The sequence below is a fragment of the Lactuca serriola genome, chromosome 7 (assembly GCF_051521515.1).
Source record: "Lactuca serriola cultivar US96UC23 chromosome 7, Lser_US96UC23_V15, whole genome shotgun sequence".
NCBI lineage: Eukaryota > Viridiplantae > Streptophyta > Magnoliopsida > Asterales > Asteraceae > Lactuca > Lactuca serriola.
This window is the reverse complement of record NC_136414.1, coordinates 200,472,363-200,484,960: the sequence shown is the minus strand read 5'-3', so window position 1 is coordinate 200,484,960 and position 12,598 is coordinate 200,472,363. Positions and strand designations below refer to the sequence as shown.

The 12,598-nt window shown below is 34.4% G+C and overlaps 1 pseudogene; it reads left to right on the top strand.

Annotated features, from left to right (window-relative positions):
* The first annotated feature begins 453 nt into the window (after window positions 1–453).
* LOC145064702 (uncharacterized) lies at window positions 454–2,871 on the top strand (annotated as a pseudogene).
* The last annotated feature ends 9,727 nt before the right edge of the window (window positions 2,872–12,598 follow it).

Below are 12,598 nucleotides of genomic sequence, written 5' to 3'. Positions count from 1 at the left end.
CTTCTCTTTTTCTATGTAAACCCTAATCCGCCTCCACCACTACCGAGTCCACCTCAACTCACCTCTAACCTCGGCTCATCTCTTTCTGATCGCTGCTAATGAACGTATTTTGTGTTTAATTTGGGAGCAAATCGTGATTTTGTAAACCGGAAGCCTAGATGACAGGTCCGACGCGGCGACGTCGCTTGTCTCGCTTGCGAGAGAACACGATCGATCACTTCTAATCTCTTTCATCCAAGTTCTATTTAGGCTCCATCTGGAGGAAGTATCTTTGTATGTGACCTTCTAATTTCTTTCATCTTTTTTTACATCTCAATGTGTTTCTCGGAAGCATCATAACTGGAACCTTGCTTCAACAACTAAAAGAGTTCTTGGATCAGTTGCCATCCCGGAGAAAAACTTTCAGCAGATATGCCCAATCAAATTTCTTCTTCATTTCGATCGAATCAGATAATGTATTCATCGGCTGACTTCAATTTGATTTTATCAGAAAGGGCGTTCGCCACCGCTGGAGCCGCTTTTGTGTCTGCAGTTGTAGTAAATCCTCTTGATGTCGCAAAGGTACTCTTCTTCCTCGATTTTTTTGCTTACACATGTTAGTTCCAATTTCATTCTTGACCTCTACAATACTCTGGTCATGGATCTCGATGCCAATTGTATTGGTTTGCCCTATTTGATCGGGAGAATTGATTGGCTTCTTGTATTGCCTGATTAAGCATACTAGATTGCAAGCTCAGGCTGCTAGTGTTCCATATCAGAATCTCCACTCCAAATGTCGCTTTGAACCAAACACAGGTTCAATTTTCGAAGTCATTGTCTTTCATAATCGAATCCAAAGGTTCAATTTCCTGAACTCATCGTCACTCTTATTCTATTGCTACACGAAATTACAGATTTTTGTTCTAAAATATTGTGATGTTGGGGAGGCAACTGTTTCTAGCTTGGGCTGGATGGTATAGAACCTTCTAGAAATATTTCAAGTATAATTATCATGTGTTATCTTATTCTTAACTAAAATGTTTTCTAGTGAACAACCAGGTAAAAAGTAGATTTATTTATTTTAATTTATTACATTGAAAATGCTTCCAAACTTAAGTCTGTATCATTGCAACAGGGCATCTGCATCAGAAAGTTCTTGCTGCATTTAAAGAATCTGTGAGGCGGCGAACAGTATTTTCAGAAATTCATCTTGTTTGCCTATGAATATAGCTTTTTATGTATATATTCTGGCTCTCCATGTTATTAGTATGTTTTTTTTTCAATTTTCAGAGTAGTTCACCAGTGGTTGTGCTTTTTTCTGGTGGATTAGATTCTATGATACTTGCAGCTCTATTGGATCAGTGCCTAGATTCAAAATGTAGGTGTGATTAGCTTTCTGTTCAGTATGAAAAGAACTGTTCTTTTTATTCACCATGCTTAATATCTTATGATACCTCTTTTGGCAGTTGAAATTGATCTATTGAATGTAAGTTTTGATGGTGAATTAGCTCCTGATAGAATCTTTGCAATGGATGGTGTGAAAGAGCTGAGAAAAATCGCCCCTTTGAGAAGGTAATTGGCGTTTTTGACATTTTTTTATTACCCTCTGACTTTGACTTTATTGTAGTTCTTTCATAATACAAACAGATTTTTAATGCCGATGGAATCTAGTAGAAATAGATGCAGAATTGTCGAAATTGACCATGGAGACAAAACGTGTCTTATCACTTATTTATCCTTCAAGTACATACATGGTACATTGATCTGTTAATTGCATATTTTCTTTTTAAAGTTTAATGTTATTATAAGGTTTCATGAAAGTCTTTTAACTTATTTTTAGTGTTACAGGACCTTAATATTGGGATTGCCTTGTGGTTGGCAGCTGGTGGTGATGGGTGTGTTAGTGAAGAAATAAATGGAAATAATAATTCAAAGGTTAAATACAACGCTGATTCCAGGATCCTATTGGTTGGTTCTGGTGCAGAGGAGCAGTGTGGTGCCTATGGGCGCCATAGAACTAAGTTCAAAGAAAGCAGGTTACTTCCTATTAATCAGTATTATCTCATACTGTAAAAGAAGCAAGATAAAATAGTGAAGTAAGTTTTGATGATTATTTGTTGATGTGTTTAGTCGGGGTGGTCTAAATGAGGAAATGAAGTTAGATATGCAGAGAATATGGAAGAGAAACCTAGGTAGAGATGATAGATGCATCGTTGATAATGGCAAAGATGTACCACTTGCTTCTTTGTTAAGTCATTCAGTTCTTTATGTGTTAAGTCCATAAAGAAACACATTACATTACACATTTAGTTGGATTGAATTTGAATGGACATGTGTTGTTTGGTCACTTCAGCCTAGGTTTCCTTTTCTGGATGAAAATGTAATAAGGATACTGCTTGATATTCCACTATGGGAGATTGCAGACCTTGGCCAACCAATTGGAGTTGGTGATAAGAAGATCTTGAGAGAGGTATAATAAGTGTTTACTTTTGTTTTTCCCATTTAATTAGATATTATGGAATCTAGTATGTGTGTATTTTCATTTAAAAATGCAACTATGGAGTCTATATGTGTTATATTTTAATTAACCCATTAACTAACTTGTTTATTTGTTTTGTTTCTTGAAGGTTGCAAGAATGCTTCATTTGAATACAGCAGTTGTTCTACCTAAAAAAAGCTATTCAGGTAGGTTGTGTTTGACAGATTAGCTGAAAAGGTAGCTTATAAGATGCTTTAGTGGTCTCACAAAATACACACTTTGATGATAAATATATTGTGTTTACTTTATAGTTTGGATCGAGAATTGCACGAGAATCGAACCGCAAGAATTACGGAAGTAATCGTGCTGCAAATCAAGCTTCAGCTGGAAGTGCATCCATTCAACCCATCTGATGTTTGTGGTTCTTTAATATTATTAAACATGATATAATAGGGCCATAGAGTTGAATGCATTATGCATTTTGGAGGTTTGAAGATTCAAAATATTTTGTATACCTGTATAATTTCTTCCATCCTATGTCATACATTATTAATATTTTTCAGCAAAGCTCGAATCGAGTTTGATTTATTGAGTTTAGTTTTGTATATTTTGGTTATTTGAGTCTGGAACTCGAGTGTGAATCATTCTCAAACTGAGTCTAGTACACTCTAGTCTAGCTCGAATCAATTTGTTTGCATCCCCCTCATAGTATTTATCGTAGTTCTTAGGTTTGTGACTTGCAAATCACTTATATTGTTATTTTGTGAGTTCACTTATGCACACCAGGTGGAGTTTCCAAGATTTCATTGCTCTTGAGGTTTAAGAACATGGGGTGGTTGTGTTTTATGTGAACCTGGCGTGTAAATAAAGAAGTTTGGTAAGAGGGTACATAGATCTTGATTAGGTTTGGTCTATAGCTAATGAGCTTCAAGCATTGTTGAAACAAGGGGTTTGGATTGCACTTGTACACATCAACAACTTTAGGGGAGAGTGGAAGCTTAGCTTCATTACAGAAAGGTAAATTTATCTATTCCAGTTTTATCCTTGCTAAACCGCCATGTGTACATGTGCACATTCTGATTACTTCATTTTCTCTGATATTGGTTCAGATCTTGGTCAATTTTCTACAATATATGAATCATGTTTTCCACTTGTTACAAAAGAGTGGGAAAAGTTAGAGACAGTTGGTGTTGGAGTTGCTACATATGAGGTATCTTTGAAGAGATTTAGATTTTTTATGAGCATTTCATTATTTACAACTTTTGTATTAACTTTTACACTTGATGCTTACATTGTTACAAAAGAGTGGCCTGTTGTTGTTCGTGTTGACTACATTCCTTCTCGTGTTGACTAACCTGCTTTAGGCCATCGGAAATATGTTGAACTTGTTAATCCATTTCAATGGAAGGTAACTTTCTTCATTTATTTACTTGTTTGCTGCCAATTTGTATGCATAGTCATAGTTTGACTTAATTAGTTGCTGATTTTGTTTATTAGTTGCTTGTTTTCTAGCTTATTATATTCACTGATTGGTTTCTTGTTATTCTTAAATCTTAACAGCTATCATGGCAACCTTCAAGTGTAGTTTTGGACCGGCTCCTTCTTGCAGAAGATATCGTGTACGTGTTCTTGTGCTGCTATTGTGGATTCGGGAACATCCTTGCTTACTGGTCCAACTGTATGTATCTCACATGAAGCTTCTGTTAGAACTATTAATCTTAGGGATTTCAAGTTTTTCATATTTCGTGTATCTAATTAGTTTGTAAATTTCCGTTACAACTTTTATTGATTTGTTTTATCTTTCCATGGAGCAATTATTTGTATGACAATAAATTTTATGTAATGGATTGTATTTTTGTAGATGATATTTTATTTATTATGAGACATTAAATGCAAATTCAATTTGAGAATTAGTAAATCTATAAATAATATTTTTTTAAACATATAACATTACGATACACAAAAATGTGTGTCATCTTCATTTATGACATGACCTTCCTTGATGCGCATTGTGTGTCATAAACACGCGAGTAGTAAGGTTACGACACGCAAATGTGTGTCGTCTTCCTTTATGACAGGGCCTTCCTTGATACGAATTGCGTGACATAACCGCGCGTCGTAAATGCGCGTCATAAATGCGCGTCATAAATTCGCGTCATCTCTCTTTATGACAGGTCCTTTCTTGACGCGCATTTGCGCGTCGTCTGAGCGTTTTACGATGCGCAATGAGCTTCGTAAAAGGCTGTTTTTCTAGTAGTGAACATTAATCATTGGCTCGAAGGAAAAGGAAAACCTTATCAAAATGGAAAGTTTTCTCAAGAAAAGATCAAGTCTTCTTACGAAATCTACTTGAATGAATCTCAAACTGGCAGTTCTTCGTCACTAGAATCCAATCCTCCTGTTTGAAAATGGAAAGAAGTTCCCAAAGAAAAAACTGAGTAAAAAAAAACTCTTAATGAAAAAGGGAAAGGCAGTGTTGACCCTAAACCAATTAATGATTTCATTTTGATACCAAACCATATAAGTTGACTTAATCGACAGTTTGAAATAAAAACTTCGAAATTGGTTTTTAGGTTGTTCATTTCATAATGCATATCACTCTAATAACCAAGGACCCAAAAAGCCTTGGGGACCTAAATTATTTAATTGATCGCAGGTGACAAGTGACGAGCAATACGGTGAACATTGATACATCGACAGTGGTTTCTCTCATCACATGATAGGTCAAAAGGAAATTTTGCAAGATTATCGAAGTTTAGACAATGCTAGCAGGAGTTGTGAAATTTAGAAATAATCAGAAATGCAAGGTTTAAGGCTATGGGAAAGTTACAAATGGGAAGTTCACAATTAATCAAGTGACATATGTCGAAGATCTTAAACATAATTTGGTTAGTGTTTCACACCTAGTTGTGGTCCCTAGTAATCAAGTAGTTTTTGATGAGGAAGGAAGTGTAATTTTGAACAAAGAAACCAAGGAAGTTTTGCTTAAGTTTAAGAGGAAACTAGATTTGTTTACCCTTCACATCAAGCCGATTGTAGGTGTTCCTTCTATCTGTCTAATTTGAAAGGATGATGGGGTTTGAGCACTATAACAATCCCGTAGTGCGCATACAACCCTAATGCTTTGGACGTAAGTTATTTCAAGTCATACATGCAATTTTCTTTTATCCAAAGCATGTACTCTAACTAGTATACAATTTTGAGGTTTAAAACATAAAACAAGTTAGATGAATACCTCCTTTTTGTAGCTTGTAGAACTTGACCTTTCAAGAGCTTAGTACCTCAAATGTGATACCCCAAATAAGTCATAAACACCAAGAACAATGGAGGATTATGAGAGAGAGGTTAGGAGGGACCAAAATCTGCTAGGGTTTCTTCTTGGAAGTCTTGGCTGATTTTAGGAGTGTTAGGGGTTACGTTTATAGTGTGGAATTCCTAGGGTTTCAACGTGTAAACCCTAATTCATACACTTAGGCCGTTAATCCAATAACTCATTTAATAGCCTTTTGGACTAACTCTTCATGGACTCTCACATAGATTTATTCCATCACTAATAAACATGGATCATTAGCCCAAATTATATGTATCACTGATTTATCTAATCAGTCCCCGTTAATTTAACCAGTCTCTTTTGATCACTAAATTAATTCCAAAATAATTCTTGATCAGTACCAATTAAATAATATGATATCAATATATTATTCCTAAAATATGTTAATAAATCTCAAATAACTTCTTTCTCAAATATCCATCCTATCAAATTGCTCCGGTGATGGTGATAAGTCTATTTTATGAATATACTAAATTGTCATAAATTTGTTGAATTGATGTATAATTGTCCAAGAATGGCACTAATTTGATGAGTTGTTGAACTTCATATGCAGGTCTATAAATTGTATTAAAAGTGGGCGGAACCTGCAAGAAAAACGAGCAAAATGAAGCTAACAAGCATGGGAGATGAATTGCTAAAAGAATAAAGAAAAATGGTGCTGAGAAATTTGACCACTCTTCAATGTTTTGATCATATCTCAAGATCTAGAGCTATAACTGACATGAACGAAGCAGTTCTATAAACTAGTCAAAATTTCCTACAACTTTCATGTTTTTCATTTTTACTGATACTACCGTTTTCATTATCAAAAAGAGGCAACAAAGATGAGGGACGCCCTACAACGCGTCTTGGACGCCCCCTACGACGCCTACCCGTTTTAGGCAATTTTCGAGTGCAAATCAAGGATGACAGAAAGCCTGTAAAATGACAAGAAGGACGCCCTGACGTCCTATGTGATGTCTAAGATGCCCACTTTGATGTCGACACGGAAAACAGGTCCGAAAATCAATTTTTCAGCACCTATTTAAAGGAGATTTAACCCTAATCGAAATTGGACTTCTTCCCTGCGATTTTGCCCAGTTTTGGAGGGTTCCAAACACATTCAAACATTCTCCAAACATGTTTTTGATCACTCGAATCCGGTTTCAAGACGAGAAATCATCAAGTTCATAAGGATTCAACATTAGAAGATTGTTCAACCAAGGATGTTCATTATCAACACTACAACTTCAGAATTTCCTTACTTGTCCCTCAAGGTTTTATTGTTTCAAGCTTTGATAAAAATTAGGTTATAGTTGTTTCATAATTTCAAGTTTGTTATTGGATTTTATTACGCATTTTATTCATTTCATTCAAGTTATTTATTTTATGAACTCAATGGAAGGCTAGACCATTTGGGTTACTTCCAGGGATGTTTAGGACTTTTGGATGAACACACTTTATTATTACTTTATTCTAGTTAATTTCAATTGTTATTTTAATTTTCATATGATAATCTTTTGGTAATCATAATTGAAATTGGGTTGTTAGAAATTGTTTAATGTCATAATTAAAATAGTTTATTGAAAATTCAACATTTGTTCAAAGTTCAATTAGTTTAGGAATGAAGACAAGTGATTGAATCAACATATATTATTCCAATTATGATATTGAATCTTAATGCAGTAATAGGTAGTTGTGAGACACTTTATTGCTAGTTCACTAATTGTTCCTAATCCGTTAAGACATAAATGAGTAAGACAACTTGTTGAATGAACATCTAGTGTGCCCAAAACTATGTGTTACAATTTAATAAATCCCAATTGCATCTGAGTAGTTGAATTAGAATTCTAGGGAAGAAAGTGTGTGAATTTAAATTGCCCATAACTGAACCGGGAGTACTCTAGTTTTCACATTGATATTTTTATTTTAATTAATAAATTTCCAAGCTTTTTATTTGATCTTTGTTTAAATCTTTTTCGTCAGAATTGCTAGGAATACATTTTTTGTTGATTATTTTGACACAGAGTTTAACCACGAACTCCTCGTGGATTCGAACCAAATTACCCTATCTACTTACGTTAGTTGGTTTATTTTTAACCGAGACTACAACCTCGATCAAAATTTGGCGCCGTTGCCAGGAAGATTGTGCGCTTATACTATTGTGTTTAATTAGTCATTATATATATATATATATATATATATATATATATATATATATATATATTCGTTTTGTTTTATTTCTAATTCAGAATCTTCACTATTTTTTTTTGTAGGGACAGTTGTGAATGACAGAATACACTTACATGAATCAAGATATGCGGTCGGGGAACAAAAATCTGGTCCAATATCAATGCTATAATGATCCATACAATGATTCATATAATGATGATCCATATGATGATCAATATGATGATGATTGTTGGTGGACTGGAAATTCGGCTCAAAGTCATCACCATGAATCATCTTGTTTGCTAGACAACCAAGAATCAGACAAATCTTCATTCTGCAAGAAGTTGTGTCAAATGTTGGACATGTTGAATGAAACCTTCTACAAGAAAGAAGAAAACTCCTAATCAATTTCTACGCTTGAAATACAAATTGAACAAATAAGTGAGAAGCTAAATCAACATCCACCAGGCAATCTTTCATACACTACACAAGATAATGAGGTAACAATTTTATGTAGTGATAAATATTTTGATAAAAAAGTGCATAATTCTACACCACCCAAACTTGAGGTTATGGTGCAGGATTATGTGCCTTTATATGACAATAATACTCAAAGGATAATTGAAATAAAAGAAGTTGTAATTGAAAAGGAAAAGTATAATGAAGAGTTTCATGTGTCAAAAGTGACCAAAGTTGGGGAGGCGTCTGTGGAGGCTAATACCACTCATTTCCTAACAACTTTCAAAAAACATCAACCACAACTTCTTGTAATGGATTCTAAAAAAGTGGCCAAATACAAAGAAGCAAATATTATCATTGGTCGTCCCTTTTTGGCAATCGTCTATACTCAAATTAGTTCTCAGGAAGGTGCGATTGATATGATATTTGGAAACCATAAAGTGAGATTTCTTTTGTTTAAACCTACTAATGATCCTCTAATTAGTGGTGACCTGTTTGTAATCAATACTATTGATGATTATGTTTATGAGCATACTGCAAATATGCTCTATGCAACCACCCACGATTTGGAGAAAGTTTTACCTTGTCACATATCAATGGAATTGGATGAGATCGGGTGTCAATGAGTGAAGAAAAAATTACTAACCATGAAACATGATGGCATGCTTGCCTATAAATCAAAGATGAAGATGTTTCAAGATACCAAACATCAAGTCAAGAAGTCCATTAATAAAAGTTATGCTTGGCTGTTCAAATCAAGGTTTAAGTGTCATCATGGAAATATTAAATGCAAAATGGTTTATTTACACAAGGTCAAAGAATGCATTTGACATGATCTGATTCCTCAAAGTAAGGTGCACGACCTCATGGTTGACTTTCATAAAAGTCCACGAACATATGATCCTCCATAGACATCACTCGAGGTAACCCGTCCCGCTAATGACTTTAAACTTGACAATTTTGTAACTCTGTGGGTGTGTTCACTGCAAATCCTCACGAGACTTCACTCGTCCACTCGGAGTAATCTAGGGGTTTAAAAGGCTTGTTGCACACGCCAAGTGCAATCGTGGACCTGACGAAATTTAGGGGTAGTTAGTTTAGCTTATTTTATATTTGATTTGATTTGTGTGATTGTAGTTTTTTTTCTCTTATTATTTTAGGAGTTTATCTTTTGATGCATTGAGGACGATGCAAGACTTAAAGTTGGGGAGGGGTGCAAGAAAAAGATGGAGGATTGAATAAAAAGTGAAAAAATCATAATTATTCGATGTTTATTCGGGTATTACAAAACATTATGCAAATACCTCCAACTAGTGAATTTCTTTGGAAATCAAAACTGCCTGTACTATCAGTACCATTAGGTGTGTCGACCTCCATATTTTTAATTCCTTTTACATTAACTTTGATGAATTTTTTTTGGATAATCAACTTAAGATGAATGTACTGCTATCTTAAACTGTATCTTTAAGTATCTTATCCTAAAGTTAGTCACTATGAAATACATGATGACTTAGTAGTTTCTCTATATCTTGAATGTAACTCATCAAGATGGAAAATGATAGGAGTTTCGTACATCGAGTCATAATATCTATTTAATATTGATTTTGTGGGTTGCTCAGCTGGTTTGGAAATATATATATATATATATATATATATATATATATATATATATATATATATATATATATAAATTGTTATGTGAAATACCCAAGGTTGAAAAATGAAGGTTTTTGGCTCGATCCTACGATCTTTCAATTGAGGACCCAACCGAACAATATGTGCCATCATGCTCTAAGTACTTGGTCTTACTGACTATTATTGTTTTCACACAACCAAAAAGCATTAGAAGACATTGAAGGACTTCCAAGTATATATATTCAAGCTCAAGTCAAGTACAAAGATGATCAAATCCGATAAAGCCATCAAAGAACTTGAAGAATGCGCAATCAAGATAAATATGAAGAAAAGTTCAAGTTGAAGACATTTTGTGAAACAATATGTGACCCCTCAATAGCGGGAGTGTATGGGTTGGTCCATTATGTGTTACTGACCGCGCTAACTATGTTAGTGAACCTTAAAAACGGGACTTTAGCAATAAGTTCAACTTATTACTCATGAGGTTTATTATTGGGAAGGGTTCAAAAAGTGGAGGGTTTCAAACAACAAAGTAAAATAAGCATAACATGTATTTTGTTTTAAAGTCCGGATAAGCAACTATTAATCCCCAAAATCATTATATTGTGCTATTGAAAATATTGTGATAAAATGTACGGGATTCGTGATTCCATTGTGTTTTTCTTGGGATAAGAGAGTAAGATTATGTTGATTGTTTCAGGCCAAACCCAGGACGAGTTTGGAATAAAGTTGGGGAGGTTTGATAAGTCTAATTTATGAATATACTAAATTGTCATAAATCTGTTGAATTAATGTATAATTGTCCAAGAATAGCACTACTTTGATGAGTTGTTGAACCTTATATGCAGGTAACTATATTGTATTAAAAGTGGGTGTAACTTGCAAGAAAAATGAGCAAAATGAAGCTAACAAGCATGAGAGACGAATTGCTAAAAGAATGAAGAAAAATGGTGCTAAGAAATTTGACCACTCTTCAATGTTTTGATCATATCTCAAGATCCAGAGCTCTAATTCACATGAATGAAGTAGTTCTAGAAACTAGATGAAATTTCCTACAACTTTCATGTTTTACATTTTTACTGATTCAACTGTTTTCATTACCAAAAAGGGGAAACAAAGATGAGGGGCATCCTAGAACGCGTCTAAGACGCCCCCTAGGACACCTACCCATTTTAGGCCATTTTCAAGTGCAAATCAAGGATGAAAGAAAGCCTGTAAAATGCCACGAAGGACGCCCAGATGTCCTATGTGACGTCTAAGACGCCCACTATGACGTCGACGTAGAAAACAACTCCGAAAATCAGTTTTTCAACACCTATTTAAAGGAGATTTAATCCTAATCGAAATTGGACTTCTCCCCTGCGATTTTACCCAGTTTTGGAGGGTTCCAAATGTTGGAATAGTGTCTAAGGCTCCAACTATATTAGGCAAGTATTTGACCCGGTTGTGCATGGTCCTTTTGGGTTGCCTTCACCATAGCAACTTGATAGGATGATTTATTAAGAGAGAATAAATATTATTAATATATTATGGGAATAATATAAAGAATAATAATATTGTTATTTGATTAATATAAGTCATAGAATTAATTAGAATTAATTTGGTGACTTAAAGAGATTAATTAATTAAGAGGGTATAAACTGTCAATTGTTTAATAGTTAAACTTTAGACTGTAAATCAATATTGGATAGGGGTTGGACGAATTCTAGAAGCTAAGGATAGCTTAAAATCGTACAAGGCTATCTAAGGAATGGATTTGGATTGCTTTAAGAGAAGAATATCCAATTAGGGTTTAAGCTGTAACCCTTAAGGAGTCTACAACTATAAATAGACCCTATGACAAAGGGAAATCGGCATCTCTTCTAAAGTAAGAAAACCCTGGCCAATTTCCTCCCCTCTCCTCTCTCCCAAATCATCCTTCTTGCTATTTGGTGTTTGTAAGCCATTAGAGGAGTGACAATTGTGACTCTAGAGCTCCAAGACAACAAGGTCAAACAAGAGATTCAAAGGTATGATTCTAGATCTGATTTAGTATTGTTCTTATTCCTAATTAGTTATTAGAAGTCCTGGATTCAAAGCATGTTGAATTAGAAAGCCTAGATCCAAGCATTAGGGTTTTGCATGCGCACATAGGAAAGTTCTTATGGCTAAAACCCATCAGTGGTATCAGAGCCTGGCTTGGTTTCTATTAAATTGTTGCTTGTTTGTTTGAAACTTAACTGCAAAATTCAAATTTTGTGTTTCTGAGTCGTAAACTCGACGAGTCCCATGGTGGACTCGACGATTTGGCCTAACTCGACGAGTCCAGTTGGGAACTCGACGAGTTCAGGCGTCAGGAAGGGCCAGATTCGGGATTTTTCATACTTATCTTATGGAAACTTACCTTAATCATATTAGATCAACCCTAATCCGATTTTTGATATATATGACTATAATCTTGATCTAATTAAAGATATTTATCAATTAATAAAATATTTAATTTCCTTATATGATAATTAAATTGGTAATTATCTTGCAAGAAATAGTAAAATAAATCAAATATGGATAATTATGGAATTAATTGT